Source organism: Alligator sinensis, unplaced genomic scaffold (assembly GCF_000455745.1).
Source record: "Alligator sinensis unplaced genomic scaffold, ASM45574v1 scaffold12_1, whole genome shotgun sequence".
Lineage (NCBI taxonomy): Eukaryota > Metazoa > Chordata > Crocodylia > Alligatoridae > Alligator > Alligator sinensis.
In genome coordinates, this window is record NW_005841973.1 from 2648903 (window position 1) to 2657843 (window position 8941).

An 8941-nucleotide genomic window follows, 5' to 3' on the forward strand; every position below is an offset into this window, starting at 1 on the left:
CCTGCGGCACGGATAAGGGCATAACCCGCTGCCAGTGAGACACAGCAGATTGGGCAAGGTGGACCTATGGTCTAACCCGGTCAAAAGCTATTCTTATCTTCTTATGTACGCCTTTACATCTATGTATGAACTCCCCTGCATCTATGGGAAAATCTAGGATTTTGAAAAGGAGGCAGAAATAATGTGGCTCATCATCACATATGCCACAACACCTATTTCTCTCCAATTAAAGAGAAACTAGAAGCTTTGCAAACATGCTAGGGGACTGGCGCGATGCTATTCAGTTTAAGATCAAAGCAAAAAGAAATCTAACTCTTGGAATGTGCCCTCATTTCCAAAATCCTGTATAAACTTTAGAAACACAGCAAACTAGGCCAAAAATGCTTAAAAGAGTCAAAAGATGTTGTGTCATTAGTCCTGTGTTCCTTCTAGTTAAGCGAACGTCTCTTATTCAGATTCATAAAACAAAATCTAGGCTTCTTGAGCCTCTTGACAGCATCTCCAATACTTCACTGTCAGTCATTTCTACACCTGAGTCGATATGACCACACTGGAGTTAAGGGTTTTTAGCTAGGGGTAAAAAGCTGGGGGGCTGTGAAATAGAAAAGAGACATTCCCAGGAAGGGCTGACAGACAGCAACCCTGCAGAAGAAAGGCTAGTTTGACTAGTGGAGCATCAAGACCATGAGAAAGGAGAGAGGGTTGTTAACGCCTGTGGAGTGGAGAGATTAGCAGGAATCAGAGAGGTGATAAGGAGTCATGAAGTCAACTGACTCTTTCAGCACTGCCTGAAGAGAAATGCAGCTGTCCCTGCGAGGCAGCTGGCTTTAAAGTTTGAGGAAAGAGGGGGACAAAGGCAGGTGCAACTGCACCCCCCGCCTGCATCACACAACCCTAGCTCCTCCGCGCTGCCTAGTCCCGCGCAGTGGCAGACATCGGTTCTCTGCACATGGATGAGAGGTGCCTGGGCTGGGCCTTCCTGATGCCTCCAGCCAAGGGTGGCACAAAGCACCTGGAGATCCCCAGCAAGAAGCACTGTATGGACAGGCCGAGGCTGGAGGTCCGACCTCGCAAACACTTACTGCCAGCACCTGACTTTTCCAGCACAGCCACTGACTGACTGGGCATGTTACTGGCAGGGAGTTTGCAAGAGCCAGCCCTGTTAGTTGGTATTTCCACTTCAAAGCAACACTAGCTTTGTACATTTTTTGCCCTTAAGGGCAAAAGGAAAATACTGGGGCACTGAGTGGGCAAACACAGCTCTGTTGGGGAAGCAGCACCGCTGGGAAAAGAGAATCATAGAAAATTAGGGTTGGAGGGGACCACAGGAGGTCACATCTAGTCCAACCCTCTGCCCCAAGCAGCACCAGCCCCACCTACATCATCCCAGCCAAGGCTTTGTCTACCTGGGTCTTCAACACCTCCGAGGATGGAGATGCTACAACCTCTCTAGGTAACCTGTTCCAGTGCTTTAGTGCCCTCCTAGCAAGCAAATTCTTCCTAATGTCCAACCTCAGCTTCCCTTGCTGCAGCTTGAGCCCATTGCTCCTTGTCCTGTCATCTGCCCCCACTGAGACCAGCCCAGCTCCATCCTCTTTGCAGCCCCCCTGCAGGGAGGTGAAGGCTGCTATTCAATCCCCCTCGGTCTTCTCTTCTGCAGACTCAATCAGCCCATTTCCCTCAGCCTCTCCCCACAGCTCATGTGCCCTGCAGGGGTGGTTTTGTTTTAATGCTGTACCTCAGCGGTGCGTCTAAAGTAAAGTCACATACTGAAGGACCGGCCGGAGAGAGACATGAGTGGGGCCCAGAGCATCCCCCAGCTGGGTGGGAAGCCCCTGGTTTAGGGCAGGCCTTTCCCTTTCACTTCCTGCCTCCAATTATCATTTTCACTATCATCACAGCAGCCGGAGGGCTCAGCGGAGCCAGGCCTGTTGTGCTGGCTGCTGTGGCACCAACCCCGCCTGGACACTGCTTACAACCTAAATAGGCAGGACAGCAAAGCAGGTGGAAACAGGAGGAGTTATGTCCATTTTACAGCCAGGACATGGATACCCAGGTTCCCAAGGGGCCTCACAGCATCCCTGGCAAGGCCAGAAAATAAACGCTGCTCTCTGAAGCCCTGTGCACAAGACCCTTTTCCCTCCTTTGCTGGAACAAGGGATAAACATGCCATGGGATAAAGGGGCTTGGACAGGGTTGCATCATTAGCTCATGCCCCAGCAGCCTACTTCGAACATGGGACCATGGCTGGAGGCGGTCTGGTCCCACCTTCCCTCACCCAGGCCACCTCCAAGGGGACACACTGTGCACCTGGACAGCAAAGGGTTAGACAACCCCATGTGCACGAGTCAATGAGCTGAGGACTCCAGATGTGGCCTCCCCAGCGCTGAATAGAGGGAAGAATCACTGCCCCCCATGTGCTGGCAATGCTCCCACCAATGCAGCCCAGGATGCTGGCAGCCTTCTCGGCAACAAGGGCACACTGCTGGCTCCTATCCATCTTATTGCCCCTTGCTGGCTCACTTTGAGTGCTTGGACCTATGCGCTCTCAGAGGCTGTGGTCTGCAAGCTGCCTCCTGGAGCCCAGGTGTGGAGCAGAAAGGAGAAGGCAGAGTCTGGTGTCAGCAGCAAAAGTGCTGAGAGGTTTATTGTCCCTTGGACAGTGCCTCAGTGGGCTGGTTTAACAATCACCCAACGGGACAGGTAGTAACACAGGGCATCAATCAGTCACAGAATCACAGAAAGTGAGGGTTGAAGGGAGCTCAGGAGGTCACATCTAGTGCAACCCCCTGCTCCAAGCAGGACCAGCCCCAATTCCATCATCCCAGACAGGGCTTTGTCTACCACCTCCAAAGATGGGGAAAAATAAGTTTCCTTTTGCACCTGGATGGGACGTGGGATGCAAGAGGTAAAAATAAAACTGATTATTCTGCTTCAGCCAGCACAAAACAAATGTGACCACGCAGGAACTTAAACACACAGTCGTCTGATCTGAAATCAGGTGCCTTATGCATTAAGCAGGCAAAGGTCTGTGGGTAAATGTGATATCTTTTATTAGACCGACTAAATTTAGTTGGTCTAATAAAAGATATCACATTTACCCAAAGAACCTTGTCTGCTGTGCCTATGGCCTTAGGCCAGCACGGCTACAACCAACTCCCCCTTATCCATTAAACACATGGTCCCAATGACGTGCCCTGAGGTTGCTACACAGTCTGGCAACACCTGTATTTATGCCAGCTGTGCCTGGATCACCTGCCAGGGTTTATCGATGTTCCTGTCAACACATCCATTTCTACTGCTGTCCTTTGCCAAGTTCACTCACCTGCATTTTTGGTTCCCAGGGGCGGATGCAGGGGGTGCACTGGTGTACTTGCACCCCCTTGGATGTACTTGCACCGGTGTACTTGCACCCCTTGGATGTACTTGCACTGGTGTACTTTGCAACCCCTTTGGATATACTTGCACTGGTGAATTTGCACCCCTTTGGATGTACTTGCACTGCTGTACTTGTACCCCCTTTGATTCTTGCACCACCTACAGCTTAAAACCGACTGCCTGGCAGCGGTAGCAGCATCTCTGCTCAGGCAGCAGTGAGGGAGTCAATTCAGGCTTATTATAATCCACCTGATCCTTTCTAAACTCTTCATTCCTCAGGTGTAAACAACCCTCTCTCCTTTGTAATGGTCCGGATGATCCCCGAGTCGAGCCAACCTTTGTTCTGCAATTCTGCTGTCTGTGGGCTGCTCCTGGTCACCAAGCTCCTATTTCACAGCCCGGCTGATGGTTTATAACTCATTCCAGTGAAGCTCTGTTTCTTTTTGCTTCAATCTGAAACTGTGCACTCCAGCCCTTGGGTACTTGTAAAGCTTGTCGCTTATTTTTAACAGGAGAAAAATAGGTGGCGTTTTATACGTGACGATGCCCCTCACTGCCTGCATCATCCATATTGGTTCCCTGTCTCTGCCTCGTTAATAGGTTCTTGCACTCTAGTTTCCTCCTGGAGGCCTCCAGCGACTGCTTCTTTGGGTCAGATCCTTTGCACATTTTTATTTTTCAAATAAATAAATAAAAACGTCTGTTTTTATTTTTTACCTTTCTTAACAGGTCAGTCAGCGGTCAGGGAGGCTGGCTTTTCCCCATCTCCTTCTCCAAGCCTTATCTTATCTCTAGCTCAGCTTAACCAGCAATCCCACACGGACCTCATGGGGGGGAGGCAGATACAGCACAAAGGGTCACACGTTTCCCACATGGGTGGAAACTTGATGCAACTTGGACGCTCAGAATTGCACCCGTGTGACTGAGGCAGAATCTGGCCCTGGGGCACTTCAAGGTCAGGTTCTTTATAGCAAAGGGGTGTCTCTCTCTCTTTTCCAACACCCCTGGGTATCCCTTGTTCTGCTTTCCCTGTGCTCTCTTGGCTGCAGTTGCCTCACTGCCGACTGCTGCCTTCCTACAGCCCTGGATTTATGCGGAGGCTCCCAGCTGCAGTAGCTCTAGCTTCCCCTAGCAATGGCTGGGATCTTCCCCAGTGCCGCTTAGAGACTTTGAGGGGAGACGCAGCACCTAGGAGCATCCATCTGACAATGTCCCAATGGTCCGGGTGGACGGGGAGGGCACCGCTCCCTCGCATGGGGGACAGCTGACCCTGTCCCAGGTGGCATGTGGCTCAGCAGTCATGCCAGGCTATACTTGGAGCTGGGGTGGATTTGGCTGCTGGACACTCATTGACTTTGAAGCCCGTGGGCCCAATTCTACAAGTAATAAATCAGAGTCGCTGTGCAACAAGTCACCCTCCTTTCAGTGCTCTGACCCAGTTAGTCTCTAAGGTGCAACCCTGTCCTGCCGTCAGCATCAGGTGTGTAGTGAAGCAGGTGAACTGTCGGTGCAATCCCTGCCTTCCTCAGCGGGGAGAGATGAACCCTGAACTGGCAGGGAAAATGCTTGGAGCTCTGCCTCCGCAAAACCTTCGGCCCCTCCAGACACGAAGTTCAATGGGATCTCACGTGCGATCCACCCATATTTTGTGGAACAGCTTTGTCATTTATTCCTCTTTTTACTGCATCTTTCATTGAATGGATGTGTGACTGGGTTACCATGTGAGGCGTGATTAATGGGTTAATCACGCCATAAGTGTAATGTGTAGATGGTATCCAGGTTGTAGCCGTATTGGTCTAGAGGAAAAAACAGTCAGGACTCATAGTAGAGGTGATATCTTTTGTGAGACCAACTAGATTTTGCAAAAAAAAAATCTTTAATTGCAAGCTTTCGGGCACAAGCACCCTTCATCAGGTACTGAAGAAAAGATTGTAAAAGTTCTCCTGGTTAGAAATGAAAGTTCATATTTCATAGGAGATTTGAAGGGGGTAAAATCTCCATTTTATATGAACTTTGCCAGGGAGCCTAATCCGCACATAAAACAAACTTTTCCAAACAGGAGATTTTACCACCTTCAAATCTCCTATGAAATATAAACTTTCATTTCTACGCAGGAGAACTTTTTCCATCTTTTCTCCGATGCCTGATGAAGGGTGTTTGCGCCCGAAAGTTTGCAATTAAAGATTATTTTTTGCAAAAATCTAGTCGGTCTAATAAAAGATATCACTTCTACCACAAATCCTGAATGTGTAGATGGGGCTTACGAGGCTGGTTCTCAGTGAGGCTCCCCAGGTAGCATCCCCCGCTCTGCGCTTTCCTGGATGGGGTGGTCAGACTTGTGGAGCGTGCCCCCCTTGGCAGCACCCCCCAGTCTTACCGCTAACGACTCATGGCAGCTGTGCCAAGTGACCTGTCATGCTTCAGTGCAGGGGTGTCAAATTTGTCAGGCCCCAAGGTCTGGATAAATGGCATGGGGCCAGTCCAAGGGTCGGATGAGTAAGGTGAGACCGATTCTGCAGGCTGGATCAGACCTGAAGACTGGCCCTATCTGCTGGATTCAGCAAGCATCTCGGACCAGCCCACCCCTGCTCCAGTGCATCCCATCCTCACCCCCTCCCCAAATGAAGAGTAAAATGATGGGGTCACAAGCAGCAGCCGGTGTGTCCTCAGGTTGCAAAGGGGTGTCAGGCTGGTCTGAGCCACTTGCTCGTGCCCTTACCTGCTATCTCCTATGCTTCCCTGTCTAGGTGCTGCGCTGGGAAGAGCTGGGTCAAGGACTCGCCATCCTCTGCCCAGCTAACGCAGCCCTCTGCCTTGTGCCAAGCAGCTCCCAGGGCCCTGCGGTTGCCGGCACGCTGCCAGGACAAGCTCATGGAGGTCTGGTCTTGGCCACCAAGATGGAGATCATTAGCAGGAGGCATTGGTGGGGCTTCTTACGATGCTTGCATATCTTAGGAGCCTGGCCCGTCATGTCCTTGCGTGTGCACACCCCCTTGTCTTGCATGCAGCTGTGAGTGGTTCAGGGCAGGGATGCTCTGTCTGTATGGTGCCTGGTCCAGGACTGGGACTTCTAGGCCCTAAGTCTCTAATCAGTGCAAAGGCTGGAAATGGGCCTCTTGAGAAACCCAGTCCCTCCTTGTGCAGCTGTTGGCAATCAAGACACAGAAGTCCCTCCACCCATAATTGTGAGAAACACAGGCCTCGTCTCACTGCCAACCCTGCAGCCGCGGGAGCTCGCCCTTCCCTTTGCCAATGAAGAGTCCAGGCAGGGGTTCTGGCATACAGCGGCACTCGAACTCAGGGCCAGGGGAACAGGCTCTGCTCGCCCTCTCCCACTCAGCAAGGAGGAGAGGAGGACCAGCCTGGGGGTCCCTGGGCCAGCTGGAGCCCATGCCCTGATCAGGATGCTCACTGGTCCTCCCTGCCTCTAGCCCAAACCCCCATCCTGTGTGCCCACCCCCACATCAAAGCATCAGCCGCCCCACAGAGCTTTACGTTACCCACTTCTCCCCCCACGGTGACCCAGCCTGGGCTGGTCCAGGATTTGGGGCAGCTCAGTGGCTCAGGAGATGGGCAGCGGTGGCAGGGCACCAAGGCCACTTGGGGATGATTGCTACTGTGAGGGGAAGCCAGGCAGCAAGAGCAAAAGCCCCGAAAGTAGGACAACGCCCCAGCTCCACTGCTGGAGGACATCCCAGGCAGCATAGCCAAGGCAGGCAGGAGCAGAGGCTTGGCTGTGGGTTATTACCATATTTCTTTGCATACCACGTGCCCCCAGCACAACACGTGCCTTGTTTTTGGAAAGCCTTGCTTCTGCGACAAGGGGAAGGAACTTTTCCCAGCCAAAGCATGAGGTTGCCCCAGAGAAAAGGGCAGTGAATGACCCTCTCACCCCTTGAGACCTGTTCAGCTGCACCCAAGGTCCGGCCACCGGCCACTAACAGGAAGAGGTTTGGGGTTGGAAATGAGTGTGTCCCCGCAGTCTGGCTTCCTGCCCTGCCTTCCTCCTGCAGCTGTTGCTCCAGCCCCGTGCTCAGCCGGTGCGTGGCAGGAACTAGCCAGACAATGTTTTTTGGGTAGATGTGATAGCTTTTATTAGTTGGGAAAAGGGTCTTTGCAAGCTTTGGGGCACAAACACCCTTCTTCAGGCATTGGGAGACTCTTGGACCACACAGGGCAAGAGCCAGGGAGTTTTCTGGCCAGCAGCACCCACGCCAGCTAGCTGAGCCGTGCTGCTCTGGGTTCAGCCTCTCCCTTTGCTTGCATTTGTGCTCTACCCGCTATGCCCTCCAGGTACCTATGCACTCCCCTGACCGATGCATTGCGCTGGATTTTGACAGGGGAGTGGGGGTAGGTAAAACTCCTATCACTCGGAGGGAAATGCCCGTAAATCCCCAGGCACGGGTTCCCATCCCAAGCCCCTATAGAGGTCTCTGCTCATCTTTCCATCATTGGGTGAATGCAGGCAAGTGATGTGCCCAGCATCTCACATCACAAGCTGTGGTCGAGGCCTGGCTTCTCCTCCCTTTGCAGTGCCAGCCAACACAGGGACTATTTCTCCCAGGGCAGGTGGGATCGATGCCTGACGGATGATGGTCTGGAAGCATGGAGCGAGAGGCCAGCTGTCTGTACCTGGGACGGGGGCTGGTTCTTAGCTTGCTGCCGAGACATCTGTGCTGCCATGTGCATCGCACATGGACACACCAGCATTGGAGACTGGTGGAAAGGGCTTTTTCCCCCCCAAGGATATTCTTCCTGAAGCTCAGGCAGGGCACGGCATGGTCTCCACCCTCTGTAGGGACAGTGCCTGACAGCGGCAACACGTTCACACCCTGGTGGCGTGTTGCCCCTTAGCTGCTGTTGCTGCTACAGGCTGTTTTATCTGAGCACAGGGTGTGGGGAGGGTCCCAGGGAAGACGCTGTTGCTCTTAGCAGGTGTTGCTGCAAGCAGGCTTCCACCCTGGGGCCAGCCTCCTTAGGGTGCTCATGGCACTGGATGCACCAGCCTCTTCTGTAGGAGCAAAGCCAAGATAGCCAGACACAGCAGCAAACTCTTCTACGGTCCAGTCGTTGTGTCCTGAACTGGGCCGGGGTTATACAGCCTGTTGAGAGCCCTGTGCTCTTGGCGTCCCAGAGAGGCTCATGGCTGCTTGGTCCCCCCACAGCCAAAGGGGAGAAGATGCTGTGCTGAGGATGGAAGGCATCATAGCATCAGGGCTGGAGGGGGCCATTGCAAATCATCACTTAGTCCAGCCTCCTGCCCTAAGTCAGGATCAACCTCTACCTAAATATTTGTCTAACCTGCTCTTAAAAATCTCCAACGTGGGAGACCCCGCAGCCTTCCTAGATAACTTAGTCCAGTGCACGACCATCCTTGTAGACAGTCAGGTTGCCTAATGTGTAACTTGGCTGCCCTTTAAGCCCATGACGGCCTCTTTTATTCCCAGGGAACACAGAGGTGCATTTATGTCCTTCTTCTTTTCAGCAACTTCTTTATCATCTTGGCTTCTCTAGGCTAAGCAAACCTAATGCTTTCAATATTTCCTCATGCCTGGTGCTTTCT